The sequence below is a fragment of the Pleurodeles waltl genome, chromosome 5, assembly GCF_031143425.1.
Source record: "Pleurodeles waltl isolate 20211129_DDA chromosome 5, aPleWal1.hap1.20221129, whole genome shotgun sequence".
NCBI classification, from domain to species: domain Eukaryota; kingdom Metazoa; phylum Chordata; class Amphibia; order Caudata; family Salamandridae; genus Pleurodeles; species Pleurodeles waltl.
Genome location: NC_090444.1, coordinates 119,834,205 through 119,857,553, shown reverse-complemented (window position 1 = coordinate 119,857,553; position 23,349 = coordinate 119,834,205). Strand labels below are relative to the sequence as shown.

General features: G+C 44.3%; 1 long non-coding RNA gene across 2 annotated transcripts in view; it reads left to right on the top strand.

Moving 5' to 3' along the window:
• The window catches only part of LOC138295454 (uncharacterized), a 70,745-nt gene extending 59,384 nt beyond the window's left edge, over window positions 1–11,361 (top strand). The window contains exons 3-4 of one of the 2 annotated variants that reach the window (XR_011203601.1): window positions 10,266–10,381; window positions 11,062–11,361. This is a non-coding gene — a long non-coding RNA (uncharacterized lncRNA). Of the gene's footprint in view, window positions 1–4,225; window positions 4,870–10,265; window positions 10,382–11,061 lie in introns of those variants that run through there. The other variant, XR_011203602.1, reaches the window with a different exon arrangement.
• Window positions 11,362–23,349: the final 11,988 nt, after the last annotated feature.

The window sequence follows — 23,349 nt, the reverse complement described above, 5'->3', positions numbered from 1 at the left end:
GCGGAGGTGGCACCGTCCAGTGTGCCAGACATCGTTGGAGCCAGGAAGTCCACAAGGAGTGACTCATAGACTGCTATGCGAATCAGCCTCAGTCTCAAGGGGCATGTCCGCGAATGGGCCCTCAGCAAGAACACTGACAGATCCTTGTCCACAGGAGGCATGGGCTGCACAGCATGGCATGGCACACCATTGGTGTGCTGCATTCAAGGTACACCAAATGCAGTCGAAAACCGTCTGCACACATGCTAGGATTGGTCTTAATGTCAATGACCAATCGTGCTTCAGCTCTTCCAAAAGGGATGCTCCGAAGTACTGCATCATGCAGTTGATGGTAGTTCCATCACTCTGCTTTGCTGAAATAGGCAGCCGCTGTATACAAAAAACAATAGCAGCAAAATCCCACCAGTCAATGCCAAAGTAACGGGTAATCTGCCAAAGACGCTCGAAAAGAGGGAGTGTATGGCTGAAAATATGACTCCAAACACGGTCTGGAAGGTAGTGACAAACCCAGAACCGACAGCCTGGCGTTATACGCGGGAGTTCTGATAATAAAAAAAAAACGGTTTCAAAACCATTAAAAAACACTGAATTTCACTAGTGATACATTACTGACCTAAATATAACTTGTTTTGCAATAGATTTGAGGTGTCATCAGTGATGCAATATGTGAGGTATTAAGCAGCTCATTGTGGTGGTGCAAGTTATAGTTAGGTCAGTTATGTGTAATTGGTGAATTTCTGGGTTGTTTTTGGTTTTAAGTGGCTCCACAAACATTTAAGTGAAAGATACCAAATGTATACGAAACATCCCAGTTACCTTTACAAGGTTGTCAAAAGGAAGCAGCAGGATAGGCTACAGCCATCGTGCTACCACAAGTCTTTTCAATCACATGCACCATAGCAATATTCTGCATACATGGCTCCTCAAATAAAAACAGAAGACAAAAAAGGACTAAAACATTAGGTAGTTTTACATAAAAACCACGTTGCACTCAGCTTCCCATTCCTTTTTCAATTCATTTATGAAGCAAAAAACAAGAGATTTCATCCAAATACAAAGGTAATCGCATCTGCTTAACCAATTTTATCAATTTACAGCGTTAGTCATGATGTATCATTTCAGTAAAAGGAATAAAACAGAAAACAGATAAAAGTTGATAATTCTCCAATCATGTGGAGTTTGTTCTTGCTATTAGGTGAACACACGGTGGCCAAATCTATGTAGATTGAACTGAAAAAAGCAGCACGGAGAGTAAAAAAAGTCAAACGACTAGTGTGAAACTCTTTGTGAGTGTACAGAGGTAGAGTCTTTGTGCTGTGCAAGTGTCATTCTCAGACACACCTAAGTGTGATGTAGATTTTTGGGAGATTGAGGCTTAATGGATGGGCATTTCCTTTGATGTTGCCTGGTTCTCTTGTTTAAAAAAATGCCTTGGAGGATTTCATCAGCACATTCTCTGGGTCTAGTCTCCCAGCATGCTAGTTCCACCAGCAGTAATTGACATTTTCTGTGTATTCTAAGGGCCTGGTCTTCCATCAAAGCCAACCCTCACAGCCGATACAAGCTTGCTCATGCTGATCTTTCGGGACTTCAGGGGCAAAGTCAGCTTGAATTGGAGAAGACAGCAGAAATAACAGTCTTCATCCTCCTAATTCTCCTCTCCTGCAATGATTTGGTTTAGTTTGAACTGGGGCAAGCATGATGTCCAGTGAGGGGAATGGGGGGGGGGCACGCAGGGAGTGGAGGTGTGAGGTGGTGGGTGCTTCACCACTTTTGTCTTGATGGTGTTTAACCACTTTGAATTAGTTGGTCCTGCAAATCATCCATGGTGGAATGCTTGCAAATGGTCTAACCACTGGCAATCACTCATGATAACATTCCAGCCCACCTTGTTTTGCCCACCATGGAACCTTCATTCCAGCTGGACGCAAATCCTCCATGGGTCTGCATCAATAGGAACAGTTTAGCCAGGACTGCCAAGCCAGGTCTTCTGGAACACAAACAACCCATGACTGGTTTTGGGCTTAGAATGCTACCCCAAGCGATTGCCAGTGGTTTGACTATTTGCAAGCATTCTTACTATTACCTTTTGTGGGTCTGATACTCTTCATTGTAGCCATTTTGGACACTATCACTTTAAGGCATCTCCACCTTAGCACAGAGTGCTGTACATTCAGGCTATTCTGAAGTTTTGGGCGAAGCCTCCACTTCCAGCTTGACAATTTGGAGCCTGCTATGACTGATAGCTTCCAGTATCCTGATAGTACCGTTTGCTTGGTAGCACATCTTGGCCCTTCAATGCAATCTGTGCCTGTAATGGGCCCAGCAATAGGGGACCTGTCAGATCACACCAGTCTGATGTTCAGCAGGACATTCTGACATATCTGCCAGTGGCCAAAGTTATAACAAATGTATGGTTTCTCTTTTGGGGAGGTCATGTGGACGAAGTGGAAATTTGGGGCCTTTGGTTCCCATCGGAGTAATGCTGCCAAATAGCACTGCTGGGGAATAGTGCAATTTGGTTGCCCTTCAAGGTGTTCTGCAATTGATCGTTGACAATTCAATCCAGGTGCTCAGCACCGGGCTGTGTGGGCTTGGATGTCCAAGCATCCCTTGGAGATGCATTACCTCTTCAGTGGGACTTTGGCCTTCTCTGTGATTTTTTTACCACTTCCTCTGATTGCACATAGTGTGAGGAATGTATAATGGTATCGAGCACAGGTCTTTCTAGTAGCCCCAGATTGGGGTATTCACTGTCTGCCCCTGACCCTCTGCACTCCTTGTCTTCCTCTTCAGGAGGCATTGTGCTTCATTTAAACCTCCACAACGTTTGGATTAAATGAGTAAACAGAATCAGTTGAAAGGATTCCACCTTCTCTCACTGTCCTTTCACCAATTCCCTGTACTCTTGTCTTTGAGCTTGTTTTTTTCTTCTGGTGTGAGGGGAAGCACTTTGACCTTTTACAGGCACATTTCTTCAATGTCCTATTGTTTGTTTTGTCTTTGGCCCTGTAAGCATTTGTCATCAGCACAGTTTAAGGTTATTTATTGGGCCTTCCTTTGTCTACCGGATCAGCCCTCATTAATCAAATCATCCGTTATAATGTGTTTCCTAAAAGGCTTGTTTCCTACGGTTCAACGGATCCTTTTAACGTGCCTCTGTCGAGTCTTAATCTGGCATTGATCTTTCTAATGTGAGCCCCCTTTGGGCTGCTCCATAAGTGCACCCTTCAGCTTTGTGCACAGGAAAACGTGTTTATCATTCCAATCACTTCTGCCCATTACATTAGTGAATATCAGACTTTGTTTAATCAACCTCTGTGTACAACTTTCTTCCTAGACAAGCTGGTGCTTCGAACACATGCACCCTTTCTTCTGAAAGCGGTGTGACCCTTTCATGTGGTGCTGTTGATTAAGTTTCCCACATGCTTTTCTCCTCCACATGTATCCAAGGAGGAGATATTACATATGCTGAATCCCCAAATCACACTTAGCTCCTGTTATCAATAGAACTAAGGAATATTAACTACATTGTTCACTGGCTGTTCGTTGGTTTCTCTGGTGCGAAGAAGAGGAAGGTGGACCACGAATGGTCCTTATCCCAGTGGTTGTCCTTTGCATCAAACTCTTATGCCTTAACCAAAAGTATCTCCTGAGGGCCTTAGGGCTCATTCTGCAAGGGCAGAGGCTGTGACTATGATTCTAACTCATGGTGTTCCCACCATGGACATCTTCCAAGATGAAGTAACATATTTCATCTGCCCATAGGATGGATTTAGTAAGATACTGGCAACATAAATAGGCTGTACATATATATATACATATATATATATATATATATATATATATATATATATATATATATATATATATATATATATATACATATATATACACACATTCTACTGGCTCTTACCCTTCTACCATTTGATGGTTTTTATGCCATTTTTCAGTTTGTATGTGCCAAATAGACGGAATGTCATGCAAAGATATTTTGATGCCCCTTTTAAATAGATGAATTTGAGTTACTGTGGGTAATCTTGGTCCAGACAGCCCTGCGTGAACTGACCTTGGACTGTCTACAATGATGGGCAACTGGCAAGTTTGGCTGCTACAGTTTTGCAATGTTTTAATGCATTATTTGTTCTTATTCTCAAACATTTTTCACTGCTCTGTGCTATTTTGTTTCGCTTGTTGATTCCCATTACCTTTCTTTCTATTCAAGCAGGGCAACTTTGATCCCGGTAGCCATCAGATGCAGGATGCCAGGGTCCCAGGCTTTGTCTGGCATTGGATGACGCCAGAGAATGGCAATTGATCAGATTAAGAATTCCAGATGTGTAACAAAAACACCACTGGATGTGAACAGAGATGACATTAATGGAAAAGACGAAAGTTATAGCAGTGCAGCGGTATCTGGTGTTGAGGATGAGGATTTACACTGCGAAGAAAGTGAAGCTAGGAGAGATCATAAAGATAACAATACGTTCCTTCTACAGTCTATAAAATACAGCCCTTGTAATTTGCGATTCGAAACAGACTGGTGGAGGTGGTCTTGATGCTCCCATTACTGCCTATAGTCTTTCGTGGTGATACATTGAAGAGTCTGAACCAGTTGCAAGCACAAAGCATGCCATAGCTCCAGTGGACGCTGTCATCACTCTGCTTCAGTCTCCATCCCAATTGTAAACCTTCACTCAACAAAAGCCAGGTCTTCAAGTACTTTAATGATCAAAGTGAAAAGTAACATTTGTGGTGTATTTGTTTCAAGGATGTCGGGGGTAGGGTTGGAGTGTAGATGGGCATTTGAAAGCATTGTGCATCTTGATAAAGCACTTCTGACAGCAACTAAAGTATCAATAAATGAATTTGGTGGACTGTGCAAGAATGTTTCTTCAACAGGTTGGCACTTCCATATCTTTGTGAAGCACCAGTACCACCATTTTACAAGGCATTTGTACCCACCACTTGCTTACAACACCTGTGAGCATCTGCAGTGATTGGGTAATGAAGGGGGGGGGCAGAAGTGTATACAACCCACCCACCTTAGGTGATGCCCTTAAACACTAGGCACCCTCTGAATTAGGACATCTCTTTGCCCAAAAGCATCCCAATGTTGGCTGTCAACCTTCTCTCTCTTACATTTGTGGAATATCAGGATTCAGCTTCATGCTTGAAGACGCAGAGCCCACAAGTAATTGAGCCTTAACCCTATCAGCAGAGGCTGACACAATAGTGCGATACACTGCATAATTCAGAGGCCAGGAAAGTGCACCCACTGTGTATAAGTGTGCAAAGCTCTGGCAATATGACCCTTACTGCACACTGAGTGTCTTGTTCTACTTCTAATCTAACAACATAGTCGAACAGTACTGGTGTCAGAACTTGTAAGACCTCCCAAAAGCCTTCATTAAACGTGGCATGTTAGCACCCTTGTATACATGGATGGTGCCTTATGCCATGCCACCAAATAAAGCTGGAGGTAGTGAGTAATTGAAACACATTGTACGTGTTGAAATGAGTATTTGAGCCATTGGTTGCCATCTTGAATTCGCCCGCGACAGCACAACGTGAAAGGGCTTTGGGTGGCACTGCTTTAAAAGAGTGGCAGAAGGATGTTGTCTTATCTGCAGGGCCCTATGAGACGGCAAAATGAAGGTTATTTGGGATGATGTATAAGTGATAACCTGTCATTAATCCGCTTGCTAAGAAGGAGCCGAACACAGAAAATGTGATCTTGTTTACAGGCATACCTGTGCATTTGGTATATAAATGAAAACTAGTATCTACTGTCCATGTTTCTGGATCCCTGCTTCAGAGACTAGGTCTTTGCATTTTACGTAAGTCAGTGTTTTAAAAAAATCTGATGGTGAAGCATCGCAAAATGTTGGTGAGGATAGTTTGGCTAGACGGTGTTTACAAGTAATACTGTGTGGGTGACTTCTGAAAATGACGGCCTTATTTCCTCTCCACTGGCTAGATTTTCTCTTTGAGTGAGGGCACTTCTTTTGGTTGTGACTCAAGGGCGTCTAAGGTGGGTCCCGCTTACCTGCAGAGAAACGCTACATGTTTCTATGTCAGGACCGTAGGCTTCGGATTATGCTTACTCTTCACTTTATTGACAAAAACAGCAGCCAATAAAAAACAAGATAACTTTAAACTACAAACTCCCATGAGCCCAAGTCCACCAATCATGGCCATACATTGTCCACATAAATAGCCTGAATGCTACAGTCCGTCCTCTTTCTTTGCTGCTGCAGCAGCCAGTTAAGTGATGCGCGTCTATTATTGTATTTCTGTACTGGATTTGTTTTGACTTAACGCGCAAGCGTGAACGCTTTCAATTAGCGCTTCCACGTATTGTTGTACTTAATTTTGAAGCAGGGAGCTCAGTTCTCCCTCTTTTACTTTATTTGCTAAATTGCCGGCGTGGAGCGGGAGCAGGCCGTGGGTGGGCTCGGGCTCACAGTAAAGGGGACGTAGTCCTCATTCTGTGTCGCCGGCCGCGCACTCGCGTTGAGCCGATCGGAGTTTTCCTCCGATCGGCTTGCCGCGCGTGTGTCGGAAGGCACACAGACTTTAATCTCCAGAATTTACCGGCTGCATTTCGCCCTACGGGGCTGTAATAATACGTTTTTAGAGCTTGCCTCAGGGAGGAATATTCATTTATTCCTTTTATACAACTTGGCAGCAGGTGGCTCCCTCCACTTAAAATTTTTCCGGCTGAGCAGCTTTTAAGCTGTTTTCTATTTACATTTATACACCTGCCTCAGGGTTCCCCCCCTGTTAACTCCTCCACCCCTTCCATATTATTATGGCGTACTACGCCAATGAAGAAGAGCAGTACCAAGAACTGCAAGAGATGCCTCTTGAGCATCAGATGGAGGAAAGACTGGTGGAAGCACTTGGGCATCATGTGCAAGACTCCGTGAACTGGGCCCTAATCCAGGCCTTGAAACCTTTTACCCAGCCTTTGACTAACTGCCAGAAGAAAGTTTTTGGCGCAGATGGCAGCTTCTGTGCTGCGTGACCATGATTATGGGGGTCCCCCCCCTCCTCAGGATGCATCTACCTCTTTTCAGCAAGCTTCTTTTTCTCAATCCAGTTTTCACGATCCATCCTCATCTAAATCAGAGTCGGATGACTCGCAGACAGATTCGCTTCGGCGCAAAAAGCAGCGTAAATCACGGCATTCCATGTCTGAAGGGAATTCCCCGGCTGGTAAAAACCTCTTATTTTCGCCCGAAGACATCATACACCCACGTTCCACTGAATTGGTTCCTACAGCTGAGGTAGCCCATTATGTCCAAGATAGATTACGTAAAAGCTTCGAGAAAGAAGTACGCAACACTCTCAGGTCCGAATGCCCACGACCTTCACTTCTTGGTAAAGTGGCGGAGACGCCAGAGTTAGACCCCAGCATGGCGACTTTTTTGAGCAAATTCGCTAAAGGTCTATATCGTGCCTGGAGGGGTTGCCAAGACAAATTATTGGACATATCCGGCCCTTTAACAAAAATCTTAGACCTTGCCATGCAATCCAAAGAATCCAATACTCCATTGGATCCGGAAGTCGTATTGCAATGGGCTCAGAGAGCGGTCTGTCTTTTAGGCAACGCCAATTGCGTCATGTCAACGGAACGCAGACGCTCTTTTCTTATTCGACTTGACCCTAAATTAGCGGAATTAGCAACCAATGAAGCTGGTGTCTCAGCCAATGGTATGCTTTTTGGTGACAAATTCATTCCCAACTTGAGCAAATACGTTGCTACCTTCACTGCCTTGGATAAGGCCCAATCCAACATAAAGAAGGTATTTAATAATTCTCTTTTTGCCCGGGCCGCGCGTCAGGCCGGAGATACCAGGCTTCCAGATTCGCCTTTCAAGGAAACCGAAGTGGTTCCACAGACCAACAGAACTTCTACCCCAACCGATACAGAGGATGTGGTCGTTCCTCCAGAGGCTATCGCGGAGGTGGTGCCAACCAAGATACCTCCAATTCAGATGAGAATTATCCCTCCTTCGGAAGTTATTTTGGGGGCAGGCAACAACTTTTCCTCCCAGCATGGCAAAATATCACTCAAGACCCTTGGATTCTTCAAACAGTCCAGGGTTTTCAGTTAGAGTTTTACGCCTCCCCTGTTCAGAGGGCTCCTCCTATGCCTCTTCTTTTTTCCCTCGCAGATCGCGAGTTCATCGAGGAGGAGATTTTTTCTCTCATTCAGAAAGGGGCAGTAGTGCAAACCACTCCACATCCTCGAGGGTTCGTCAGCACAATTTTCTTAGTCCAAAAAGAAAGGCGGCGGTTCTCGGCTAGTTCTAAACCTCAAACTTTTCAATTCTTGGATGGTTTATCACCATTTCTGGATGGAAGGTATACATCTTCTCCGGGATCTCTTAAGGGACGGAGACTGGATGGTACGACTGGATCTCAAGAACGCTTACCTATCAGTTCCAATTTTTGCTCCTCACAGACGTTTTCTGCAGTTCCAATGGGGTCCCCATTAGTTCGAGTTCAACGTCCTTCCCTTCGGTCTGTCTTCAGCTCCTTGGTGTTTCACCAAACTTCTACGGCCAGTAGTCCAGTTCTTAAGAGAACGAGGTGTGCTTCTGATTATTTATCTAGACGACATTCTTATTATGGCTCAGCACATACAGCTAGTACTGGTACACCTAAATTGGACAATCCAGTTATTACAGGATCTCGGATTTGTCATCAATTCCGAGAAATCATGTTTAGTGCCAAATCAGAATATCGAATTCTTAGGTTTTCAGATAGACTCAGTAAGAGCCTTGTTAATCCTTCCTCTACACAAACGGAGTTTGATCAAGAAAGAATTGAGGAGAGCCCTTGCCTCTCCGACTATATCATTGAAGACTTTAGCTCGCCTAGTCGGGCTTCTGGCATCCTCAATTCAAGCGATTTTTCCGGGACCTTTACATTAAAGGGCCCTACAGAGGTTGAAGATTCTCCATCTTCAGAAAGGTCTTCAATACTCAGAGTTGATTCCCCTTTCAGAGGAGGCCAAGACAGAGATGTCCTGGTGGTTCTCTCACATGGATGCATGGAATGGCAGGGCGATTTTTTCATCCAGTCCAGATGTAGTAATAGAGTCGGATGCCAGCCGATGGGGCTGGGGAGCACGATGCGGTCCAGTGGAAACGGGGGGACGTTGGTCCCTGGGGGAGCTGAGATACCATATCAATTGTCTGGAGCTCCTTGCAGGAGCCTTCGCAATCAGGTCTCTTGCCCCCTGCAAGGCTCATTATTGTATCCTTCTGCGGATGGGCAACGTCTCTGCGGCCAGGTACATCAATTGCCTAGGGGGGGACCAGATCACGCCTCCTAGCGGAGATAGCAAAGGAATTTTGGCTTTAATGCCTCCATCAACAGATTTCAGTAATAGCAGAATACATTCCGGGTCGGACCAATACGACAGCAGACTGGAATTCACGCTTCCTTCGGGATGGCAGCGTCTGGAAGCTCAAACCGCAGATTTTTCAGGCGCTGCAACTGCAGTGGGGGATATGTCAGATAGATTTATTTGCCTCCCGGTTGAACAATCAAGTTCCTTGTTTTTTCAGTTGGAAACCGGATCCTCGGTTGAAAGGGATAGATGCCTTTCTTCATCTGTGGCCGGAGGAACTTCTGTATGCCTTTCCTCCTTTTGTCATTATTCCTCGCGTCCTGGCACAAGTTTGACGCCAACGCTCAGAAGTAATATTGGTGACTCCGTTTTGGAGTGCTCAACCTTGGTTCCCATCTGCAATGATTCTTTCTTGTGATTTTCCGGTGATGATACTACTGTCTGTGGATCTTCTCACAGACCCGATGGACAACTTCCATCCTCTAATTCTTCAGGGTTTGTTGTCCCTGATGGCTTGGCGACGATGGCAAGTGCCTTGAGTTTTGGAATCTGCGATGTTTTTCTTATCCCAGTCCTGGGCCCCCTCCACTCATAATAAATATGAGCAGGCCTGGAGGAAGTGGTTATGTTGGTGAGGTGCAAGGAGTTTGGATCCCGTGGGGTCAGAAATTCATGTCATAGCCAATTTCCTTTCTAATTTGGCATCCCAAGGTTTGGCGTATAAGAAAATTAATAATTGTCGTTCCGCCCTTTCGGCTGGCCACCCTCATATTTAAGGTAAGCCAGTAGGAGAACACACTTTGATTTGTAAACTACTTAGGGGTATCCGTATGGTTAAACTCCTGCAACCTAAATATACTTCCTTATGGGATGTTATTATTGTCCTTTGTTTTCTCAGAAATTGGCCTGATAACGAAGGATTATCTCGTGAACAATTATCAGCTAAATTGACAATTCTGGGATGCCTATTGTCCTGCAGAAGAGTTTCAGATGTTAAAGCCTTGGACTTATCAGGTAGAGTATTTACTCCGGAGTGAGTATCTTTTTCCATTACTTAACGTACTAAAACTTCCTCAAAATGTATTTCTTATCCTTCCTTTCCGCATAATAGAAAACTTTGTGTTGTTCAATGTTTAAAAGCTTATGGGGATTGCACACGTGAATTCAGACAAAATGTTTTTGGTCAATTATTGATTTCCTTACAGAAACCTTTTCGCCCAGTCACTGTGGCAACTTTGGCTCGTTGGGTCAAATGGTTATTAGCAGAAACAGGTATTGACATAAGTATATTTGGAGCTCACTCAGTCAGAGGAGCCATGGCTTCAAAAGCTTTTGCAACTGGGGCTAGATTATAAGATATTATGGCTGCAACGGACTGGTCAAATGATTCTACTTTCAAAGTATTTTATCATAAACCTATTGTTGATGTGGTGTCAGATGTGGTAAATAGACTTTAAACTAGCATAATCTGAACCTCCAGTCCTGACATAGAATTACAAAATTTATAGTTATCGTGTCAAGAATTTTAGATTCTATTAAGGACACGAGGAATATCCCAACCATTATTCATTTGTTGTAAATGTCATAAAGTTTTCATAATGAATATAATATTTGTAAATGCATCAGCTATGTTAAAAAATTGACCCACCCTACACTATACATGGATATTAGTTTATCTTATTTATTTTCCACAGGGACAACTAACACAACTTCATGAGTTTCACCCTTTCGGATCAAGAGTTGTGATTACGGTTCTAAAGTTCTGGATGAGGTGGTGGAATCTGTTCCAGATACCACGAGGAATCTTCTTTTCAAGGTTTTGCAAGTTTAATGCATATTAACGTTGGATTTGCAAAGAAAGAGGACGGACTGTAACGTTCAGGCTATTTATGTGGACAAGGTATGGCCATGATTGGTGGACTTGGGCTCATGGGAGTTGTAGTAAAGTTATCTTGTTTTTTATTGGCTTCTGTTTTTGTCAGTAAAGTGAAGAGTAAGCATAATCCTCGCCTCCGTGTACTTAATAGAATCTAAAATTCTTGATGCGATAGCTAGAAAATGTTTAATTCTTTGGATCACTGCTTTATTGGAGGGTAAAATGAGAATTGTCCAGCACTGGTCCACACAGCTGTGAAGACTCTGCTGCCCTTTTTTGTCTTTGTCAGAGCTGCTTTTCAGGTCTGCAGAAGGTTTAGTGACTGACGAGAGCTAGTTTATTAATAGTGCAGAAATGCTTACTTTATGTGAACGAGCTTGCACCTTGTGCAACTGCACTTTGCATTCTTTCTCAAAACTCAAGGTGCCCCACTTTTCTTCTGCAACTCCGTAATAAAGTAGAACAGAACAATACCTGACAAAGGCTGAGTTTTGTAAGTAGATAAGCTTTTTTAATCGTGGTTCATACTGTTCAGTCTGTGTTTGCAGCATTTCTACAGTTAGATGTGTGTAACATCACTTCTTCAGCGCATAAAGTAGCACCTACACTCAGATGCCACATTTACTAGGTGTGGCCACGTGTATATATCGATCCCAGTAGTATGTTAGACCTGATCAGTTATGGGACAACAAAGGAGAGAAAGCATTGTGACTATTCTGAATACTGTCCGTTGCTAGTATTGTTTGACTACTTCTGGTAATCTTGTGAAGATGCATCCTAGTCTTCCTACGCCACCGGCCTCTACACAACAACCTCCTCAAATTAATCTCCAGCTTCAACGCCTTGATCTCCACCTGGGTAGAAACCCTGGCTCCACTCAAAGTCACAAGAACCAGACCACAAGCAAGCTAGTACACGGAAGACCTCACCAGATGCTACTGGAAGCAACTTGAACGTGGATGGAGACAAAGTTAGAACACTAGAACACCTACAATTCCACCCTACAATGCTGCCATCAGCAAATCAGTTCCACCAAAAACTCCACGCTTACCAACTGCATCGACAGCAGCACAGAAAGCTCCACTAGCGTAACTCCCTCTCAAGACCACTGCACCGAGCTCTGCCTATTTTGAACAATAAGATCACCAGCACAACTCACCCAGGAGGGTATCCATGCACTAAGTAGGATCTGTATGAGCACAGCCACAGTCAGGGCTAGGTGAAGAACTAAGGGCCAGATGTAGCAACCCGTTTGCGAGTCGCAAACGGCGAAAATCGGCGTTTGCGAGTCGCAAACGTGGGTTTGGCATGCAGAAATGCATATTGCGAGTCGTTACCGACTCGCAATATGCATTTCCGACTCGCAAATAGGAAGGGGTGTTCCCTTCCTATTTGCGAGTCGCTGTGGGATGCAATACCATTTGCGACCCCATGGGACCCCTTCCAGTTTGTGACTGGACCCCAAAATATTTTTTCAGGGCAGGGAGTGGTCCAAGGGACCACTCCCTGCCCTGAAAAAATACCGAAACAAAAGGTTTCGTTTTTTTTGCAGTGCAGCTCGTTTTCCTGTCAGGAAAACGGGCTACACTTCAAAAAAAAAAACTGCTTTATTTAAAAGCAGGTCGCGAACATGGAGGTCTGCTGACGTCAGCAGGCCTCCATGTTAGCGAGTGCCCATACTCGCTATGGGGCCGCAATTTGCGACCCACCTCATGAATATTCATGAGGTGGGTCATTGCGACCCCATAGCGAGTTGCAGTCGGTGTCTGAGACACCGTACTGCATTGGGAATTGCGACTTGCAATTTGCGAGTCGCTCCGACTCGCAAATTGCAAGTCGCAATTCCCAAATTTCGTACGTCTGGCCCCAGATCTTCAGTTTCTTGCAGAATTCCAGAACTGAGGAGGAAACGCTAATGTGCAAGGGCAGGTCAATCCAGGTATTAGGAGCAAGGCAGGAACAAAGCGCGACTGCCAGATCTAGTTCAGTATATGCAGGGGGAGAATTGGGAGAATAGGATTATGTCTGAGTGGAGATGTCTGGTAAGTTTGTTGAGGTATGTGTGAAGGGCTTTGTATGTGGCCTTGTGGGATGATAGGAGGGGGAGGATTGTTGGAATGCCTAAGGAAAAGAAGTCAGACAACACTGTATTCTATGGGTCATTGTGGTGGAGGCAGTATTTCTCGAAATGGGTTTATTAGAATTGTTTTTCCATGCTTGTGTCAGTGGCAGGGATTAATGCAGATCACTATGACCTTGATGCTGATGGAGTGGTAGGGCAGAAAGCTTTGATGTCCAAGATGCTGATTGTCGATCCAGTTTACGATATGGGTTTGGAGAATACCTCTATTGATGAGAATGAGCTCAACCCACTGATCATTTATTAAATCAACATAAAGTATCTTCTGAGGAAGTTGCAAGTTCACAAATCTTGTATGCAAATCTAGAACACTACCACTGTATCAGTGTTTGGTAGATAAATCCGACAGCACTTACGTGGCCCTATATCTGTATGCCAAACCATATACACAAGTGTTCTGGTCAGGAGGAGTACCAGTATTCCCAGAACTACTTGGGAGTAGTTAGGGAGCCACCTTGTGGTGCACGGAGTCATTTTCAAGTGTCCTCTTCCTACCCACGGATCACTGTGCCTCCGACTCCACTGCATCCACCTTGGCTGCCATAATCTCCAGCTGGACCCTTGAGATTGCTGAGTAGACAGAGCATCATTACACAATGTTGTCTTTCAATAGATCAGTTATATGATTGTCTGCCTGTCTTCCAAATTGTACTATTCATACACCCTAGTTGCCACCTGCTGTACTCCTGGAGTAATGCACTCTGGACCTGTACCTGTCAATTTGGCTGCACAGTGTACAATTACCACAGCGTTACAATTGGCAATAGAGTTTGTGATGGTTGGTATAGAGCATCTGGTGCATTTGAATTTACCCCATAGGTGGTGATGGACTAAGAGCTTACGATGAAAATCTGGCTCAATCTTAAATACTTCAGTATTTTTCATGAAGCACATGGAGTTGATTCACTTAAACTGAAAATAACTGGAAATCGCGAACAGTTTGGTGCTTACTGATAAATCTGATCAAGCCAACAAACCTAGCGGGAACGTATGAATGCATTTTGTTGGGCTACCCTAAATGTATGGTGTTGAAAGTTTCCGTTTCCTAATTTGTATGATCTCATCAGTTTGTGCTGTGCTTGAACACATCAAGGCTGTGGATACTCTCCTAACAGAGCTGTCATTGCAATCAATTATTGAAGCTGTTTTTGTGTTCTTTTGATTTTTTAGTATATTGTACGGATACATTATTGATGAGTTTGCATTTTTCTATTGAATTGGGTACTGGTTGGTGTACTGCAGGGAATAGAGGCAGTATGTGGCCTAAAGAGAACCCTAGCTTTTGTCGCAAGATTCTATGATGTTAAGTGTGCAGTTGTTGGCTTTAACTGTGGTAATGAAGTCTCTTCGTGGTAATATGGAGATTTTTAGTCTTGCTAGATTGTCATGGGATTGAAGTTGTCCGTTTTAACTTTTTTGAGGGTTGAGCATTTTTAGGTCAGTGTGCAGGTGAGAGAGGTATGTGTGGGGGGGTCTGTGTTTTAGTCTTTAAGGTTCATAATTTGAGTGGAGCATGCTTGACAATGCTTGCTTTGAAGGAGTAGATGACATTATTTTTAGTATGTTTGCATCGGTTGTTGACTGGTTTGTGCAAGAGAAGGTGCCAACATCTTTGCCTGAAGAAGTCGACAGGGGAGTTTTTGAATGAGAAAACTGCTGGTGGAAGTTGGGAGGGCTGGTAAAATGCTCTGCCCACTTACAGTGGAGGAGACAGTTAAAGGATGGCATGAAAGTGCGGATGAGGTTGACTTTTCCAAATAATACATGTAGGTTCAGTGACATGGCGGTTGCTGCTGAATGCATGTTGGTGCACAGTGAGCATGGTTTGCAATTGTTGGTTGTGAGGTCTCCTAAGGTATATTCTGAGGATGTGGTTGATGGATATATTTTTGGAAGAGTTGGTAAATTTCTTAGTAAAGGTGTTGCATCAGCTGGTGGTCCACAGATCGGGTTGAAGGAGATTGGTTTGAAAGCATAGTCAGGGACGTTTAGGTGAAGAAGTCTGGAAGATGATGTGTGTTCTATCTGGAGAGTGCAAGGCTATGATGTTTAGTAGATGACTATAAACATCCCCCTCTGTGGTAGTTTACAGTTGTATTCGTGATTTTCAAAGAAGATAGGGAAACGTTAGAAGTGAGGTGTGTTTTATTGAGTTGTTCTGACTGGTGTCTGTTGTGATACCTGCTTGACATACTCTGCAGTGAGCAACTATCAGTATGGAGTGGGATTCTTTTTGTTTGGTGTTTGCTGATCAGTGGGACATGATTAATTAGGATTTGGCTGAGATGAGTGGAGAGTTGGTGTGGTGATAGAGGTGTGGCGATTAGGCAAGGTGTGTTTGGTGCTAGTCACATGAAGGCGACTTACCTAAAATGAGGTATGAAAGAGTTGTAGCTCTTGGTCCTTTGCAAAACTTTAGTTGCATGCAAAAATGATAAATGTCTCAGACAGGAACATGCATGTTTGTTCATGGGATACAAGATGGTGTCAAACAGTAAGAACTAAGCACAAGGTACCATAGTATGCACCACCAGGGTCTACCATTTTGACGGAAACCGAACCCAGGGAGATCTGTTCAGAGCTTAACACGGTTAGAACATCATTACATCACAGCTCCACAGCAGACAGACCTGACAAACAGACACAATGCAGGAGAAGGACAACAAACAAAATGGGATATAACACCGAACAAAAAGTGCTCTTGCCTACATCCACTCTTCGCTTCAGACGTCCATGCAAAGTGGGGCCCTGGAACATGAATTCAGTCAGGTGATGATCCTGGGCTCATGAGAAAATGATTGGCAAAGGTTGGTTGGCTGACATGAGCCTGGATTCTGCTTGACCTTTGTTTTTTGTGCTCATCGAGGATTTCTTATGCAGTACTGTAAATCCTTATGTAGCTGAAAAATTATTATTATTTATTCAGGCTTTAGTGTACGACAATAGCATGTATAACAATAGCATGTACAACAATAGCATGTATAACAAGTCGGAAAGCAATTACCCATGGCCCCCCTTCTGTCAATCCAGAAACGCATTGTACAAGATATTGTGTTCACAATGCACATACATTGCTTATTCAGTGTCCCATATCAAGTTGACTGCTTCTGGGCCGCTCATATCCCCATTCTCAGCAGTTTCCATCTGAATGCACTACTAGGTATGTTATCAAGGGGCCCCTATTTCTTTTGTTTTTGACTCTCTAGGCAATTTCTTCTCATATAATTCAAGTTGAGTCTTGCAATGAGTCATATCAGTCAACCAATTCTCCCTAGTAGGCTTAGCTCTGCTGCCCCAATGAAGAGCTACCCTGCGCTTTGCCAGCAGCAGGGCAATAGATACAAATCGCTGATGAGCTGGTTGAAGATTCTGAATCAGGTCCAGCAAGCATACTTTCGAATCACACATTATTTGTCCCATTATCATCTCAGTGAGAGCATCTGTGATCTGCTTTCAATACTCATGAATGGTGGTACAGTGCCAGGCCAGGTGTACGAAGTCATCCTCCCTAGCCCCACAGCGTACACAATTTGCGTCGTCACGCAACCCACACCCACGAAGATTCATAGCGGTATAATACATTTGATGTAGAAATCTAAAGTGTATTATTCGTAAATTATAGTTAGAGGTAGGTATGTGTAAGTGCTCAGAGCACAAATACCATTCTGCCGTCTCCATTTCTCTTTCCAGTGTGTCACTCCAAGCCCCCGAGCCCTGCCTGTACTCTGCTGCCTATCCACTTGTGCTGCTGTATATAGTTTAGTTAATAAATGTTTGCGTGTGTCAATGGTAAGTAATACCTGTAGGGCGGTGAGGGTATGATGGACCGCAGGAAACTGGGGGTATAGCAGTTCTGTACCTGTAGTAAATGAACCTGAAGAGTGGGGTGCACATCCGAGTGGGGGTGAGGTCCTCGAGATTCACAAATGTGTCTTTTGGATAGGCATCTTCCATAGTCTTTAACACAACCTGGTGGAGCAGCTTAAGTGTCATTTCTTCCAGTGTAGTTGAACTCGCTGGATGATGCTGCAAGGGGAGTGCTGGAGCGTCTAACAGAAGTTTCCCCGCAGAACGTCCCAGCATCTGCGGGCATATGTGGTACAGCACACGGTGTTAATCTCCACGCGTGGAATTCCCTCTCATCTATGTGGCAGTAAAGCATCATATTTCATCGCTATGTGCTGTATGTTCTCATGTGCCATGTACCAGTAGTGAGCAAAATGGGCTTGCGCGCATAAGTAATATAGGTATAAATTCGGAGCATTAAATCCTCCTCTCTCGTACGGCAAGGTAAGGATATCCCAACTGATTCTGGGCTGCTCCCCCCCCCCCACCAGAGTCAGTAGTAATGACCAAATTCTCTTGAAAAAATGCATTGGCAGGGTTATGGGGACATTGACAAAAAGATAGAGAAATATCAGTAACACCATCATCTTTAATATGCGATTTTATCCGCCAGGGACAGAGGTAAGCGGGACCAGGGTGATACTGTAGTGTGGTTAGTTTTACGTATCCATTGCGCATTAACTTCAGGCTTTAGGCCTTTGTGCACTTTGCCCTGGATGTATTTTATTCATTTGCTTGCAGCTTAGAGCCTCTGTGCACTTTGCTCTAAATGCTTTTTATTAGGCTTCGTACTGTTATTTTTCAAATAGCCAGTTCTACGGTCTTGTTTTTTATTCATATCACACTGTTTAGCCTACTTCAGCACTGGAGTTCTCCATAACACATTCCTGTTCACTCTGTGCTTTAGTCAAGGATACAGTCTGGTACATTGCCGATAGACGTGGTAGGAGTTTAGTCTTTGGCATTTCTGCGTAGGGACATTTTGTGATCACGCTGACATGTTAGTTATAAAAACGCTTCCTTGTCCCAATACACGCAAGAGGGAGATTCCGACCAGGGAACCACAACTAGACGCTGACTGCCTCGGTGCAGATGCTGAACCAAGATCACAGGCCTTTGCTCAGGTATGAGGGCTGATGTCTCCCCAGGGATTCAGAAAGGCAAGTTAGAAGCTTAACATGCTGTGCTCAAAATAGACCAAGCAGAGGGAGAGTAGAAACTATTAGACACCATGATAGCTTTGTTCTTATGTTTTACTCTCCTGGTGACTATTTCAATCCTACTGTGTTGTATGGTTCTGGTTATTGCGGCTCACGCCTTATTATATAAAATGCAGTCGTTTTATTAAAACGTTATATAAAACTTATACTGCCTTTGTCATTTGTATATGAGATCATACTGTAAATGAGAGAGTTGGTTTGGATCTGAGTGACCACGACTTCCCTTAGAAGTTCCAAAGATGTCATGCGCTCGGCTGCCCAATCATCTCTTCCCCTTGGGAGGAATGAGGCACTGCTAGTTAGCCGGAGCAAAAACCGGATTTAGGGTGACAGAGTTCCTTACACGTGGGTCTGACTCAGTCCCCCACACTGTGATCGATCCTGCTGCCTAGAAATCCAGTAGTCTCATTTAGGATAATGAGAGCCCACGCAACATGGTGCCGCCAACGATTGGTCTGGCACTAATTTATAGGTCCGGCTGACTCTCTCGGTCTCATATATATATTGACTCCTCGGTTCCGTAAGCGGATACGTCCGTGGGGCTGAGGGTTTCCGCCACCTCGGGATAGGTACATCCTATTACTTAGTGGTTGGTTGTTCAAGCTTGAACTTTAAAAGGAAAACCCGATATTGGTGTGCCTTCTCTGACCTAGTGCTGTTTTTTACAAATGGCGAATCCTAATGTAGTGAATATAGCAATCAATATGCGACAACTGCTCACAGGACATCTGGTGGCACATGGCCTGACGGTCCAGGGGGGTCCGGTCACTTTTGTGGTGGACGCCCATGCAGCCTATAGAACAGAACTTTTTTTATTCTTGGGTCGTATTTCCAGCAGTTCATGGGGGTACAAACACTTTTCACGAATACACTGTTGCGAATGTCCCTGGACAGTACAGGGCATATGCATACTTAGAGATACCTTTATCTTATCAAGAACACCATAATTGGCTTGATGGCGCCCTCCCACACACAGTAGCACAGGTAAGATTAGGTCCACTGAGTAATGATGGTCCAACCTGGCCTTTATTGGCTACTTACACACCATATCCTGCGGTTGCTAACTTGGCAGTGGCTGACGTTCGTCGTTTATATATAGACTTGGCAACTACATACAGAAGACTGGTTCAGTTTGTAATGCAGGCATTAAATACTAATGCAGCACGTGCTGCTCCGGCGCACCCACAGGCGGTGGTTCCGGGTATCAATCCGGCCACTGTGTACTCAGTTATGGGTAAAGTACTGGCTAAACGTGAGGAAACTCCATTTTGGCTGGCACAAAAAATTAATACGCTGGAAGCAGTATTTCCCTATACGGGACCTCAGGATAAACATAGAATATTGACGATGTGTTTGCCGTATGGGATGGTTCCTCCGGTGGACCTTTGTAATACCTGGGGCACGGTGTTTGCCACGCTCTACACTACGGCACACGGTACACCGACATTAGCTAATTTACCGGAAGTGCTTAAACAAATTCAAGATGAATATGGGGCTGCCCCTGCCTTAGATTTGGGCATGCAGTTAATGGGCAATTTTGCCGCAGTTTCTTCTATTATTTTGAGTAATCTCAAGGGAGAGGCAGTAGCGCTAGCAGTGCGAATGCGTCTTCGGGACGTTCCGCAGATTAATCAAGAGCGGGAACTCCCGAGAATAATTGCAGAAACATATTCTAGTATTGGTCGTGATAGCCTAGGGGCTAGACTGCAAAAACCCCAATTACAGGGTAAAAATAATAAAGACAATGCTAAACAACAGCAACCAGAGGGTACTAAAAAGTGCTGGGAAAAGAAACAGCAAACACCTAAGGAAGATGGGGGACAGTCTCTGCAACCGGAGACCCCGCAGAATAGGTATAATCTCAGGAATAGGGATAATTTGAAGACGCCTGAAAGATATCAATATACTGATACACGCCAATCTCGTTCCTTTCAGGACTCCTCAGAGAAGAGAAGTGAGAGAGGTGGGCGGTCAGAGCGGAGAACGGAGTACGTGAAACCAAGACAGGATTCACAACGCTCAACGGAGGTTTCTATTAAACAAGAAGAGAAACCGCTGCAACAAAAACAGCAATTTAAAAAGAAGAAAGTGGCAGCAGTCTCAGTTAGACATGCCGCTCAAGAAGAGAGTTCTCTTGACGAACAAGACATGGGCGTTGGCACTGTTAGACAGCGCGGCAGAGGTCACAATAGTTCGCCGGAGTCTTCTAGAGCATCTGGAGGTGAAAGCAACTGATGACTTCATACAAGTCGAAACAGCGGATATGCGAGTCTCTGATCCTGATAGAGTATATCAAGTGACTCTGCAATTAGAAGGGGACATTGACCGCATTATACACGCCATCTTTTGGGACCATGTGGTAAAATCATATGATGTTCTGCTGGCCGAACAAGATTGGCCGCCTGACTTTGTTCGCGACTGTCCAGTGGGGGAAGAGGTTATTGCACCTTCCTTCTCACCACTTGTTCCGAGAGAACTAGCGGAGTCCTATAGTAAATTATGGGCTCTTGCACAGGCCCCGGCTCTATATAGAAATAATGTGGGGTGGGATAGACAATCACCTTATCATGTAATTCCAATAAAGGGCGAACCTCAGCCGCAGCCGCAGTATCCTATCAAATTTGAAGCAAGGGCATTGGTTAGGAATATTCTTACACAATTGGAGTACCAAGGTGTAATTGAGCCCTGTGCCTCGCCGATGAATAATCCCTTATTTCCGGTTGCTAAACCGGACCATTCATATAGGATAGTGGTGGATTACAGACATTTAAATGGTCATACACGCACATATGCAATACAGAATTCACATAGCGCAGCGCTTATGAATAATATAGTGCGTAAAAAATACAAAACAAAGCTAGATATCTCCACTGGATTTTTCTGCCAAAATATACCGCCCGAAAGTCGGGACTATACCAGTTTCAGTGCGTTTGGCTCTCAGAAAAAGTTTTGTCGTTTGCCTCAGGGGTATAAGAATAGCCCAGGACTGTTTTCGGCTCGTGTAACTGAAATTCTGCATGAGTTGGACCCTGAAGCGTTATCATATGTTGATGACATATATCTGACAGACGATGAGATTCTGCAACATCTAAGGCGTGTATCGTGCATTGTTGTGGGGTTTTCTGAAATTGGCTATAAGTTTAATTTTAAGAAATCGAAGATTGCCTTCCTCAGCATCATTTTCCTGGGATATGAGTTGTCGAGTGAGGGCAAGAGCTTAGCGCCACATTTTTTGGAGAAATGTGCTTTATTGCAGCCTCCTAATACGGTTCGGAAGCTCCAGTCATTGTTGGGGTTTCTGAATTTTGGCAGAACTTACATTCCTGATTATGCTATGCGTATAAAACCCTTATACGAGTTGATTCGCCCGAATTTTTCGAGTAGATTTTGGACGATTGAGCATACACATATCCTACGAGATTTGCAGACTGATCTCTTAGCAGTTAAACACTTACACACACGGGACAATAAGACACATTTAGTCATCAGGGTGATACCTGGGGCTGTTGGGTTTACATATGTCACCTTTAATGAGGGTGAGACAGTCCCGATTGCATACAAGTCCCACTTGTATTCTGCTGCAGAACAACGATTTGCGCAAACTGAGAAAATACTCACTGCCGTACAGATGGCTGTGATTAAAAAAAGACCGCTTGCCCAGAGCCAACGCATTATTGTCGTTTCCCCGATTCCGGCCTTAGAGGCTGTTACAAAAGCGAGTGTCCCTAATTCGAAAGCTTTACACCCGCGATGGATACAATGGGCTACGTCTTTGACAGCCACTGATGTAGATTACATATTTGACCCTAAACTGCAGACTCAAGAATTTCTTCAATATGAAATGGAGTACCCAGTTCCTGCTGGCACATTGCCTATTGACCAATATCAGGTGGTCATGTATACCGATGGCTCCGCGCAACCAGCGGTTGGGACTAAACAACAGTATTCTGCTGCATGTGCGGTGGTGAGCGGCACTATGGAGGGGGAAGTGTTCTGCCCCCGACATACTTATACTAAAACCTTGGGAGATTGCACAGCACAGCTGGCTGAGCTCAAAGCTCTATTGTTAGCGTTGGAGCACGCGGATCCGGCGATTTTAACATTGCTTGTCTGTGACTCCTACTACTGTGTTCAGTCTTTCAATGAATATCTACACTATTGGAAGTTGAATGGGTTCAGAGATTCTAAGGGCAACACCATTAAACACAAATTGTTGTGGGGTAAGGTTGCGGATCTGAAAGAGACGCTTCCTAAGGTCCATGTTGTGCATACACTTAGACACCAGCGCGTTGGGATACACGTTGCAGGGAATACTTTGGCTGATGAAGCCGCAAAGTCGGCAGTGGCTGTTGCTACTGTGGCCGCAGTGACTCGTTCGAGTTCCAAACCAGACACAGAGATTTCGGCTGCCATAAAAGCTACGGCTGATGGCACGCCATTTCCTAAAGGATTTCCTTCTAAGTATCGTTACTGCTTGAGTAGTGCGTTCAATGCTGTTGTTAATATTCCAGGCATTGGTGTACGTGATTTACCAAATAAAATTGAGAGACCTCAATTAATTTCTGCAGCACATGAGGGGGCGGCATCTGCACATGCTGGTGTGGCTGCCACTATTTCGCTTTTACAGGCTCGCTACTGGTGGCCTGGTCTCTATAAAGAGACAAAGCAATATGTCCTTTGTTGTGATGTTTGTCAACAAATTAAAGCTTCATCGGCTAGACGCCCGCAGCAGACGCCCCTTCTAATTTCAAACAAACCTTTACAGTGTGTGTACTTGGATCATTGTGGTCCGTTGACCCCAGACAGTGCATACAAATATAACTTGGTTGCTGTAGATTCGTGCTCCAGATTTGTGTGGGTCTGGCCACAACGCTCGGCTGACGCTCGGACTGTTATTAAA